Genomic DNA, 12,473 nt, shown 5'->3' on the forward strand with positions numbered 1-12,473 from the left:
TTTGACAGGTATAAACATATAGATTTTATTGGAATACTTGGTTACCCTAATGCCATTGATAATGAGATCAGACTTGTATTGCTTAAATTCTCAAAAAATAATTCCATCTTAGGAGAAGGTCATTTAAAGGCATTTGTAAATATCATAGATAATTATGAGATGGAAGATGGAGATGTATTGATGAAGCTATTTATGCTTTCTTTTGTGGATGAAGAAAGGGACTTGTATAGTGGATTCCCTAATACTAGTATGAGAACTTGGGAGGAATTCAAAAGAGTATTCAAAGATCATTATGGTGATAAAATAAATCTTAGATTCATGATTATAAATTTACAAGTATTTCCAAAGGATTGAATGATTCTGTTTTTAATTTTAACTCTAGAATTAGTATGGAAGTGGACAAAATCTATGCATATCATAGACCTAATGAATACGTATTTAGTATTGTATTGTAATGCATATGTTGCTAATGTCTTCACTCGGAGAAGGTCTCATAGAAAGTGAAAATAAATATAAGTGGCATGGAAAGACCATGTATCTAGTAGATGCTCAAAACTAGATGTATAAGTTGGTCCATGATTGTTGAAGAATGTTTCTTCCCTTAGGAAGAAACAAAACCAAATACAAATGTAAGAAACCTTCCCATTCTGGATAGGAATTAGTTAGAAGTGGAATCCAAATGTATTATTATGTCTTTGAAAACTACTTAGTACTCTCCATGTTGATCCTAAACGTTTTCATAATCAAATCAGGCATAGCAAGCCAAACTATTAAATATGACAATCTGAAAATTGACGAAGACCGATGTATATCATAGTCTAAAGAGAAAGATCACCCCTCAAAATTTTGTTTAAATGTCTCTAATCCAATGCCAAGGTGTGATAAATATTGATAACATAAATTAGGTACCACAAAATATTCAAAAATAATGTCCATTGATGTATGTTGATAGTTGGACCAATGAGAATCTAGTATTTGCCATGATAGAAGAAAATTTAAGTAAAGAGAGAACAAGAGGGTTTGAAGATGCACCTATAACATCATTAGAAGATGAATCAACTCCATATGGGCTATCAGAAAATAGGATATGAAGGTCATCAATGGTGTCATCCAAGTCAGTAATGTGAGACTCTACAAACAGATAAGATATGTCTAGTAGGAACTCATCCAGAATCTAGTGTCACATCCTTGTGTGCTTCCAGTGTTTCTTTCTAGTGAGATAATATTGAGCATTGGATTAACAATTTCATCATCCCAACTGATGGACATCTTTGCAATTATTCAATTTGGAGCATAGTTTTGTAGAATCATATCTTCTTATCTTCAAATGATCAATTTATGTATTTGAAGACTATGTACTTGTTTGTTCATCCATTTGAGCAATGCAAAATATGTACAACTATATTTTTGAGCTTTTGAGAGTATCTTGGAGGTACTCGTGCAGTCATTTCTATGACTCTGATATAATCATACTATTGTGTAGATTCATTTGCAGTTCTTCATCAATAATTGTAGCTTTCTTCCTTAATTAATATAAATGGTTAGGAATTTTTCTCACTTGGGTTTACTCCTTCCCTCTTTGTAATTAGGTTCTTGATCAAGATTTTTTGTGAGGAACCATGTCTCTACATTCACCTAGCTAAAATTAAGGGGATATGTTAGTGTAGAATATTATGCCTAAAATATTCTTCTAAATAAGTTTGCTAATTGTTAGGTTGTTAAATGATTGCTTAGTTGTGAAATATTTCATGGAGCTACACGCCTATTTTCTAGTTGGTAGTTGCATGGCTCATCTCCTGCTATATATATTATTAAGCAGTTATTCATGGTTTTTTCTCAATATATGCAATTATGTAATTTGCAACTCTACCTATATTCCTAGTTTTCACAGGTTTAGAGAAAATTTTACATGGTATAAGAACTCATGAGGCTAGAAAAAAAGATCATTTACCTACCTTGTCTTGAAAACAGGAAGATTTTTATATGCTTCCTTTATCAATTTGTTAGTTCTCAAGTTTATTTTGAGCATGCTTGCAATTAAGTATGTTCTCGCTATGGCTTCCCTTGAAGTGAATCTATCTAGCCTTGTTTTGAGAAAAATGGTTACAGTGAAGTGGCATGGAAAGCCTATTTTTATTTTTATCAAGTGATGAAATGATGATGATATCCAATTGACTAATAGTGTAAAAGTGAGTTCTCTCTGTGATCCTCATCAAGACTCAGAAAGGCTAATTAATCCAAAGTGGTTGGTTGTGATTGGTGTTGGTACCCATCTTGGTTGTGTTCCTCTACCAAATGTTGGTGATTATGGAGGATGATTCTACCCCTGTCATGGATCACATTATGATATATTTGGTTGAATCAAGAAGGGTCCTACTCCTTAAAACCTTGAGGTGCCAACCTATAAGTTTTTTTAGGATAATAAAATGTTGATTGTTTGATCTCCATGGTACAAAACAAAGCTTTGATACTATGTAAATTTTAACTAAATATGCAAAAAACAATATGGATCTAGCTGAAATGAAAAGAATAGAACTTGTAGATGAAAAGGGAAAAATTTAGAGCAAGAATTAGAAAGAATAAACTGTTTCATTAATTGAAATTAATTACAATATAAAGAGCCTTTGTTAAAGCAATCAAACAATCTTGCTTTATTAAAGTTAAAAATAACAACACACATGACCCATCACATCAAAGTTCCTAAAAAAAAAGTATTGACTTTTCTTTCAATTTCCTATGTCACTAGGTTAATGGAATTTGAAGGAAACTTAATATGAAGTTGGTAAGAAAGGTATTTTAAACTTAGGATTGATATAAAGAGTTAGATTGGAGTATATATTAAATGTTGGATCAATTATTAAATAAGTAGAGTTATTTCATTAATATTTTATAAAGATTTATGATTTTAGATGTAAATTTTTTATGGATATCGTAATATACTGATCATCTAAATACTTAATATATTTTTTATTCTACTTCATTGTCTTAAAGTCCAAAAATGCACTAATATATTGGAATAAAGTGTTCTAATTTATATGAAGATGATGAGAATATACCTACCCAAAGGAAAAGATAGTTTATAGCATCTAGTCTTTTCACAATGGAATTTTAATTAATTCCATCCAATTCATATAGTTGTTTAGGATTTTTTGTTATTAGACTAGATCTTAATCAAGATTTTATAGCATTTGCACACAAAGAAAAATAATATTGTTTATTTATTTTATTATTATTTGAGATTTATAATCGAACCTAAATAGTTGTAATGGTGAAATTTACAAATCATTGCCAATTTCTATTTAGTTCTACACCCATTTTTAAAGTATCTTAATAGAATTGTATACCAACATGCAGCATGCTTTTGTGATTAGCTTGATTCCTTATTTGATCTCTATTTATCCTTATTTACTCTCACTTATACACATGTCCCTACATTTATCCTTATTTTAATCTTATCTATGCTTGTTTCCACATATTAACATCAATTACTAACCATATAGTTTGTACATTGATTCCTCCTCCCAAAACTCAACATTCCTTGTTTGTGATGCATAGGAGTGATCCCACACAATATGGATTTGATTAGAAATGTTTTAAATATTTTAAATTTAAATTATTGATTCCCACCCTTTCCTCGCAGGCATTGAGGGATGACTTGTTTGATGATCCTTCTTACAAAACATGATGCCAATAACAAAATTATGAAAAAAAATTGCATATAAAAATTTAGAAATTATATTGCTTGAAATTGGTAGATTTGCATTGATAAACTCATAGACTATTTGAGAGGCTGACCACCTTTGAGTATCACTTAGTATAATATAGATTATGTTAATTAAAATAATATCCTATCACCTATATTTATACTAATTGTAATAAATATAACTAATATTACCTAATAACATGATATTATTCAAAATAGCTCAAGGGGGACAAATTCCAAAGCATATGTGTCTAAAGCCTTTATTAAAATAAAGAAAGAGTTAGGAATAAGGAGTCAGGTAACTTCCTCTCCCCTTGAAAATATTGATCCTCAAAGCTAAAGGAAAGAAAATCACTATTGAACTAGATGAAGTGGTTTCGAAGTTGGACCTTCAAGATGCATACAATACCACTAGATCAAGATTTTATTGATTGTGCAATTGTGAAACTAGTAGGAGCATGTATCTAAGAATATTATAAGCTAGAGAATAGTATATGGTTTAGTATCAAGCTCAAGAAGAATAGTTTTATTGAATTATTGGCCCAAAAATTTCTTCAATCAAGAGACATAAAATATAAAATTAACATAACAATAAGGTGCAAGTTCTAGCTTGTAAGAAACAAGACCAACCAATTAAATAACTTTGCGTACAACTAAAAAGAAAATAAAGTAAAACTCTATCACTACGCTCGAAGACATGCTATAAATATTTTAGATATACTTATTCATGTGATTATGAGTCAGGTGAAGGTTTATATAAAGGATCTAAAATTATCATGTGTTGAGGGTAGAAACCACAACATGAACAAGAGAACTAACTAAAATGTAAGAGACAAATGAAGATTCTTTCTACCCATGAATTGTTTTATATGGAAATATTTTTATGGTTGTATGATATGATGTGTTATACCTCCATTTTTCAAATGATAACCACTTGACACAATGTTAATATTTTTTAGGGAAAATAAAATAAAAGGTATGTTTCCAATAGCCTGATGATCTTAGTTTGACCATATATTTGTGGATGATATCTAGATTATCTTTAAAGTTGTTTTTTTTCTACTAAATAAATATTTTTGAAAATAGATTACAAATGCAGCAGTGTGACCAAATATTATAGAAGAGGAAATGTGATGGAGATGAAAAATTATTCAAGGAAGGTTTAATCTATAGTAGCAAAGGTATAGAGGTAGGGCAAGGAACAAAAGTGGGAAAATTTAGAGAGGTGATCCACCGCCACCAATATGTCTTATTTATGATTAAACTTAGGAAGTCTTTTAACAATATCCATGTAAATCTCTCCAAATTTGAGTAGGAAGGGTAATGGTTGGAGTAATTATAAAGCTACAACCATTTCATCCTTGTGATAATGGCATATAATTCATTCAACAATGAACATCCTAATATCCACCTTAACCCCATGCCAAAACAATATACTATGTATCCATCCATATCTTTTAATTTAAATCATAATGGATAGAAAAGGGAGATACATATAAGTCATGAATGATTTGGTGATGTATAATAGAATTGGGATGTACAAATAGGAATCCTTTATACTATAAATATTGTCCATCCCAATAGTGTTTGGTAAATGAAACAAGATGAACAAAAATCTAGGTGATGAGATTTTGTGTGGCCTAATCTCATAGCCATTCTTACTGGAGATATTACAACCAGTTAAATAAGAGAACATAAAATACAAAGGGTGATATGTTGGACTTTGATTTGTAAGGGAGAGCATCAAAAAACATGTTCTCTTATAGTCATAACCATAAGTTTGGTAACCTATTTATTCTTAGTTGGGGAAGATACTTATTTCTCTAATAAAAATATTTTGGACTATAGAGATATTTTTTGATACGAAAAAAAATCCCTATAAAATATGGATTGTGGATTTCTTAACAATGTATAAGATGGTCACAATTTACTTGTCATAGGTAGAGTAGAAAAAAAATCACCTACATAATACCTTATTAGTGAACATGATGGGATGAGCATCTTGCATAAGAATAGAACCAATGATATTTCACCATGAATAATTTTCAAAAAAACTAGTTTTTATAAATCATGGCAAGGATTGGTGTTGTTTATATTTCCAATTTGAGGACCTCAAAATCATGTACAAAGATAAAGGTTAATTGGAAGGCCTCTTTTTTAAGCAAGACAAGCCAAGGAGCAAAACTTGTTCTATGATATCTATAAATTTATTTACAATAGTAATTAAGACCCTAAAAAATTCATCAAAGGCTTTTGAGTGTCTTGGGAGTGGTCCATGTTTGCATTCATAGGACTCTTTTAGGGTTAACCTAAACACCTATTGAAGATACACTATGTTTAAGGTAATCAATTTTGTTTTAATCTTAAGAGCACTTGGAACACTTATTACATAGTTGAATATGGACAGGAAGCTATAATGCCATATCAAGGTGCTTCAATTTTTTCCTAGGTTTTCTATAAATCAAATATCATCCAAGAAGGCCAGGATATTTTTTTAATAAAAGTACAAAATATTTTGTTCATCAAGCCTTGAAAGAGGAAGGAAAATTAGTGAGCCCAAATGAAATGATCAATAATAAATAATGACCCTCGTGAAGGTATAATGTCATCTTTGGAATATTTTCTATGTTGAGATTAATTTGGCAATAGGCAAAGAACAAAATCTAACTATCACTAGAATATAAAGTTAATCCTAACACACTAACTTAAGTAGCATAATTAAAGTAAAAAAAAATCCTTCAAACATTCTTTGTTTATTAAAGTTGAAAATAACAATACGCATGACCCATCACATCAAAGTTACAAAACGTACAAACTTTCCTTTCACTTTTCTTTGTCACTGGGTTAAAGTAATTTGAAGGAAACTTAATATGAAAGTTTGTAAGAAAGGAATTTCAAAGTGAATTTAAAATAAAGTGTTAATTTGGAAGATATATTTTATGTTGGATCAATTATTTAATAAGTAGAACTACATATATTTGATCTTCATTAATATTTCATAAAGAATTATGATTTTATTTTAAAATTCTATTAAAACTTTTATGGATGTCATAATATGCTGGTCATCTAAATACATAATATTCTTTTGCTGAACCACTTCAATGTTTCAAAGTGTACAAATGCATTAATCCATTGGAATAAAGTGTTCCAACTTTATATCAAGATGATGAGAACATACCCACCCAAAGGAAAGGATAGCACATCGCATCTAACCTTTTCACATTGCAATTTTAATAAATTCCACCCAATTTATATATTTGTTTAGGAATTTTTCTTATTAGACTTGATCTTAATCAATATTTTATAACATCCTCATAATATAAATTATTAATCTTCAATAGTTGTAATGGTGAAATTTATAAATCAATGCAGCTTCTATTCAGTTCTAGACCCATTTAAAAATTACCTTAATAGAATTACCTACCAACATGTAGCATGCTTTTTTAATAATATTGATTCCTTATTTGATATCTATTCATCGTCATTTACTCTCACTTATGCACATTTCCATACATTTATCTTTATCATTGTCTTATCTCTTCTTATTTTCATATGTTCACATCATTTACTAATCCTATTTTTATACATTCATTCCTCCTCCCAAGATTCAACATTCCTTGTTTGTGATGTATAGGAGTGATCCCACACGATATGGATTTCATTGAAAAAATTTTAAATTTAAATTACTTACTCGCACCCTTTCTTCATAGATATTGAGAGATTACTTGTGTCATGATGCTTCCTAAAAAATATGATGTAGATAACAAAAATATGAAAAATATAAACTGTATATAAAATTTAGAAATTATATTTCTTGAAATTTATAGATTTTCATTTCATAAGTTGTCAGTCTATTTGAGAGGGAAAACTCCTTTGAGTAGCACTTAGTATAATATAGATTATGGTAACTAATATATTATTTTTTATGACCTTTGTTTCAACTAATTGTAATAAAAATAAATAATATTTCTCAATAATATGATGTTATTCAAAAGAGCTCAAGGGGAACAACTTGCAAAGCATATATTTCTAGATCCTTTATTTCAATAAAGGAGGTATTAATAAGGGGTCCTAACATACCCTCCCCCTTAAAAATATTATCCTCAATGCTAAATGAAAGGAAATTGTTATTGAACTTGGTGAAGTGGTTTTAAAGTTGGACCTTCAATGTACATACAATGTCACTAGAACAATATCTTATTGATTGTGCAATTGTGTAACTTGTTGATATGTGGTGACTAATGATGCAAGTATTGTACACTCGTTATGTATCCTCGTTGGGGTTTTGGGTTGGGTCAGGCCCCGAGTGGGGGTTCGGGGGCAACAACACTTGAGAGTAGGAGTTCGGAGGCATAGGCCCCAAGAAAATGGGGGTTCAAGGGTGCATCCCTCGAGGAAACAAAATTTGTCTTTTTTTGTTGAAAATTTGACATTGAAAAAGCCCTAAAAATAACCAACTTTGAGTGTTCCCCTCAAATTTCTTGATATAAGCGGCTGGAATAAAAAATGTATTGTAATGGTGTTGTACTAATTTATTGGAAAATAATAAAAGATTGGATAGTTGTGTTCTGTGGATCATATAGTCCATTTTGGGTGAACCACGTTAAATCTATGTGTTATCTATGTTATGTATTTTTATTCATCTTTTGTGTTGTATCATCATATAATTGTTAATTGTATTTGCTCCAGATCTGCCTAAACCCTAACAATTGGTATCAGAGTCGTGTATTTCTATAAATTGGCAAGGACTTTTAGATTTGAGTGGGAGCAATGGAAGAAACCAAATTCAAGGTCGAGAAGTTCAACAACCAGAATTATCACTTGTGGAAAATGCAGATGGAGGGTTATATGTATCAAAAGGATCTGTGGCTACCATTGGAAGGATAGACAAAGAAATTGACCACGATCTCAGATGAAGATTGGGATATTTTAGACAAAAAAGCACTAGGAACCATTCATTTGTGCCTTGCACCGTTTATAGCATTTGATATATCAAAAGAAACAACAACTGCAGATTTGATGTTGGCACTAGCTAAACTATATCAGAGGTATTTCTTATGAAGCATTTGTTTAATACGAAAATGAGCAAGGGAGGATCTGTAGAATATTATTTAAATGAATTTAACAATGTTACCAGCCAATTGGCTTTTGTAAAAGTTAACTTTGATGAAGAGGTTAGGGCTTTCTTAATTTTATGTTCTTTTCCAGAAAGATGGAATAGCTTGGTTATGACTGTAAGTAACTTTATCTCTAGTACAAACACTTTGAAATTTGATGATGTTGTTGGTGTTATCCTAAGTGAGGAAATGCGATGGAAAAGAATAGGTGAGACTTCAACATCATCGGGTACTATTTGAATGTAGAGAATGTGGGAAGATCAAAGGAAAGAGGAAAAGGCCCTAGGGGTGAGAAGTTAGGAGGGAAGTCAAAGAAAGGACACTCTCAATCTAGAGGAAGAATCGATTGTTGGTACTATGGAAAGCCAAGACATTTAAAGAAATATTTCTAGTCTTAGAAAAATAAACAAGGAGATGGAAATGAAGATGATAGTAAGGAAGCTAATGTTGCAAATAACACTTTACAAGATGCCTTTATTTTGTGTTTAGATAATGTTAATGATTCTTGGGTAATAGATTTAGGGGATTCATTTCATGCTACACCCTATAGAAAATATTTTCTAGATTATGTTCAAGGTGATTTTGGATAGGTATATTTGGGTGATGATAAGCCCTGTCGGATTGTTGGAAAAGGAAAGATAAAAATCAAGTGACATAATGAAAATGACTAGTTGTTGCAAGAGGTAAGACATATTCCTAATTTAAGAAGAAATTTAATTTCTGTAGGACAACTAGGCAGTGAAGGCTACATAGTTACCTTTACAGATAATGTTTGAAAGGTCACTAAAGGTGCATTAGTAGAGGAGCATTAGTAGTAGGTAAAGGTGCAAAGGTAGGCACATTGTATTTGTGTACCGGTAATACTTATTCTACCTTAGCGGCTACAGAAAAAGTTGTTGCAGGGACAACTACAATAGATGTTGCAAGGACAGATCCAAAATTGCACCATAGACTTGGGCACGTGAGTGAGAAAGGGATGAAAATCATCCACTCTAAAAATTTGTTGCCAGAATTGAAGTAGATTGATTTAGAATTCTGTGAAAATTGTGTTTATGGAAAACATAAAAGAGTCAGATTTCTCAAGGTTGGGAAAGAGAAGAAGAGGTAAATTAGAGCTTGTGTATTTAGATGTATGGGAACCAGCTCAGGTATCATCTCTTGGTGGCTCTTGTTATTATGGTATTTTTTATATGATGCAACCAGGAAAACATGGGTATATTACCTAAAATAGAAATCAGATGTTTTTGAAACTTTTGAGAAATGGAAAGGTTTAGTTGAGAATGAGATAGGAAAAAAGTTGAAGTGTCTCAGATCTAATAATGGAGGTGAGTATCACAGAAAAGTATTTGAATATTATTGTTCTTTCTATGGAATCTAAAGGCAAAAACTGGTTCCAAGAACCCCACAAGAAAATGGTGTATATGAGAAAATGAATAGGACCATCATGGAGCGTGAAAGGAGCATGAGATTGCATGTTGGATTGCCCTCTAGGAAGACATTGTACATACTGTTGTTTATTTGAGAAACAAAGGACCTTCAAATCCTTTGGATGAATTCTCCATCATGATCTGATCTCAAACATTTAATCTTCAATCCTGTCTCAGTTTCCAATTTAGTCTTAAAGATTTTAAACTTTTCAAATGCTTCAAAATTTTCTCTCAAAAAAGTAACCCACATCATTATAGAATAATAATCAATGATTAGCATAAAATATCTATCACCATGAAAACTTTTAACTTTAGTAGGGTCAGACAAATCAATATGAATAAGATCAAGAACATCATTTGATTTATCTTGTATACTGCTAAAAGAAGTTTTGACCTGTTTACCCATTTTACATTCTTTACATATCAGATTATAGGGCTTCATAATCTTAGATATATCTCTAATAGAATTAGTTGAACTAATCTTAACAATGCAATCAAAATTCACATGGCATAGCCTTTTATGCCATAGCCAACTCTCATCAATCTGTGTAATCAAACATGTTTTCTCACCAGAGTTCAAATGAAATATGTTACCTTTTGTCTGTGTACCGGTTGCAATCTCTAATCCAAATCTGTTAATCATTTTGCATTTTCCATCCTTGAACTATAATTGAAATCCCTTATCTACCAATTGTCCTACACTCAAAAGATTATGCTTCAAACCTTAAACATAATAAACATTTTCAGTATTGTTCTTACCATCCAATGATATAGTTCCTTTTCCTCTAATCATACATGCCTTCTCATCTCCAAATATAACTAGTCCACCATCCAATTCTTGCAAAGACATAAAATTCCCTTTATCTCCAGTCATATGATGTGAAAAACCACTGTCAATTACCCATTCATCCTTGTCCTCAATTTTAGCAGCAAGTGCCTTTTCCTCGGGTACATTCTCTTCCAGTGCCGGATCATCTTCTTTGATAGCCAAGAATACCCATTCTTTCCCATTACCGGATCCACTAGCAAAGTCTTATGTCGGTTCATCATCTAAATCAGTAATGTCTTCCTCATCGGCTATGTAGCATGATTTGTCTCTATTTTTCTTGATTCTGTAATTGTCCTGATATCCAAGGTTAGGCTTAAATGATCTTTTAACTCTTTCTTCAAATCTTGAATTCCTTTTAGGACATCTAGATGCAAAATGACCAATCTTATTGCATGCAAAACATTTAAAAGGTGCTTTTCCTTCATACTTACTTCCTACCGGTCCTTTTGATACTCTTCTAGCAAAAAGTGCTTCAAGTTGCTCAAACTCCTCATCTTCTCTCTTCATATCTTCTAGTTCTTTTACATATAAAGCTTTCTAGTTTTGATTACTGGTTGTAGATGTAGATTCATGAAAAGCAGGTTCAGTCTTCATAGCTCCAGATGATCCAAATTCCTCAAGCTCAAAAGTAGATAGTTTCCCAACCAAAGTATCTTTGTTCACAGATGTATTAGCTATTGTTCTCAACTCATTGGTAGTAGTATCCTTCATTTTGTAAGCTGGTGGTAGGGCTTTCAAGACTTTAGAAACAATTTCATCTTCGCTCAGAGTTCCACCACAACATTGAATTCCCATAACAATCTCATTTACCCTTTCCATGAATGCAGTAATCCTTTCACCTTCTTCCATCTTCAGGTTTTCATATCTCACTCGGTAACCATCATGTTTAGCAATCTTCACTATAGGGTCACCTTCATTAAGAGTCTACAACTTATCCCATGTAGCATTTCTACATGATTTGTCTGTTAATCCCATTATTTGTTGATCAGAATGTGCACACATTAGGGCTTCTCTTGCTCTACATTCATTCTCAAGCTCCTTTTCCAGGTTTGTTGGAGGAGGATTGCCAAATCCTAGATTATAGGGTGTGACACCATTCTGTGTGATCCCCAAAATCTCCTTGCCAAGACATCTCAGATGAGTCTCCATCTGAATTTTCCATTCTGTGTAGTTTGTTCCTTCAAGCCTCGATATATCGCTTCAAAAGATAGCTCCACAAGAACTGGATGAACTTGAACTGGATGAACTTGAATTGTTAGTTACCATAGGATCTTCCTCAAGTGGTTAATCTTTCTACAAAGAGGACCAAAGCTTTGATACCAATTGTTAGACATCAGATAATCAGAAGACAACTAAGAGGGGGGGTGAAACAGTTATAATAGATTACCAGAAGCATT

General features: G+C 31.6%; 1 pseudogene; it reads left to right on the forward strand.

The window, feature by feature from the left end:
• Positions 1 to 389: 389 nt before the first annotated feature.
• Positions 390 to 2,441, forward strand: LOC131067953 (cytochrome b-c1 complex subunit Rieske, mitochondrial-like; annotated as a pseudogene).
• The last annotated feature ends 10,032 nt before the right edge of the window (positions 2,442 to 12,473 follow it).

Source organism: Cryptomeria japonica, chromosome 5 (genome assembly GCF_030272615.1).
Source record: "Cryptomeria japonica chromosome 5, Sugi_1.0, whole genome shotgun sequence".
NCBI classification, from domain to species: Eukaryota; Viridiplantae; Streptophyta; class Pinopsida; order Cupressales; family Cupressaceae; genus Cryptomeria; species Cryptomeria japonica.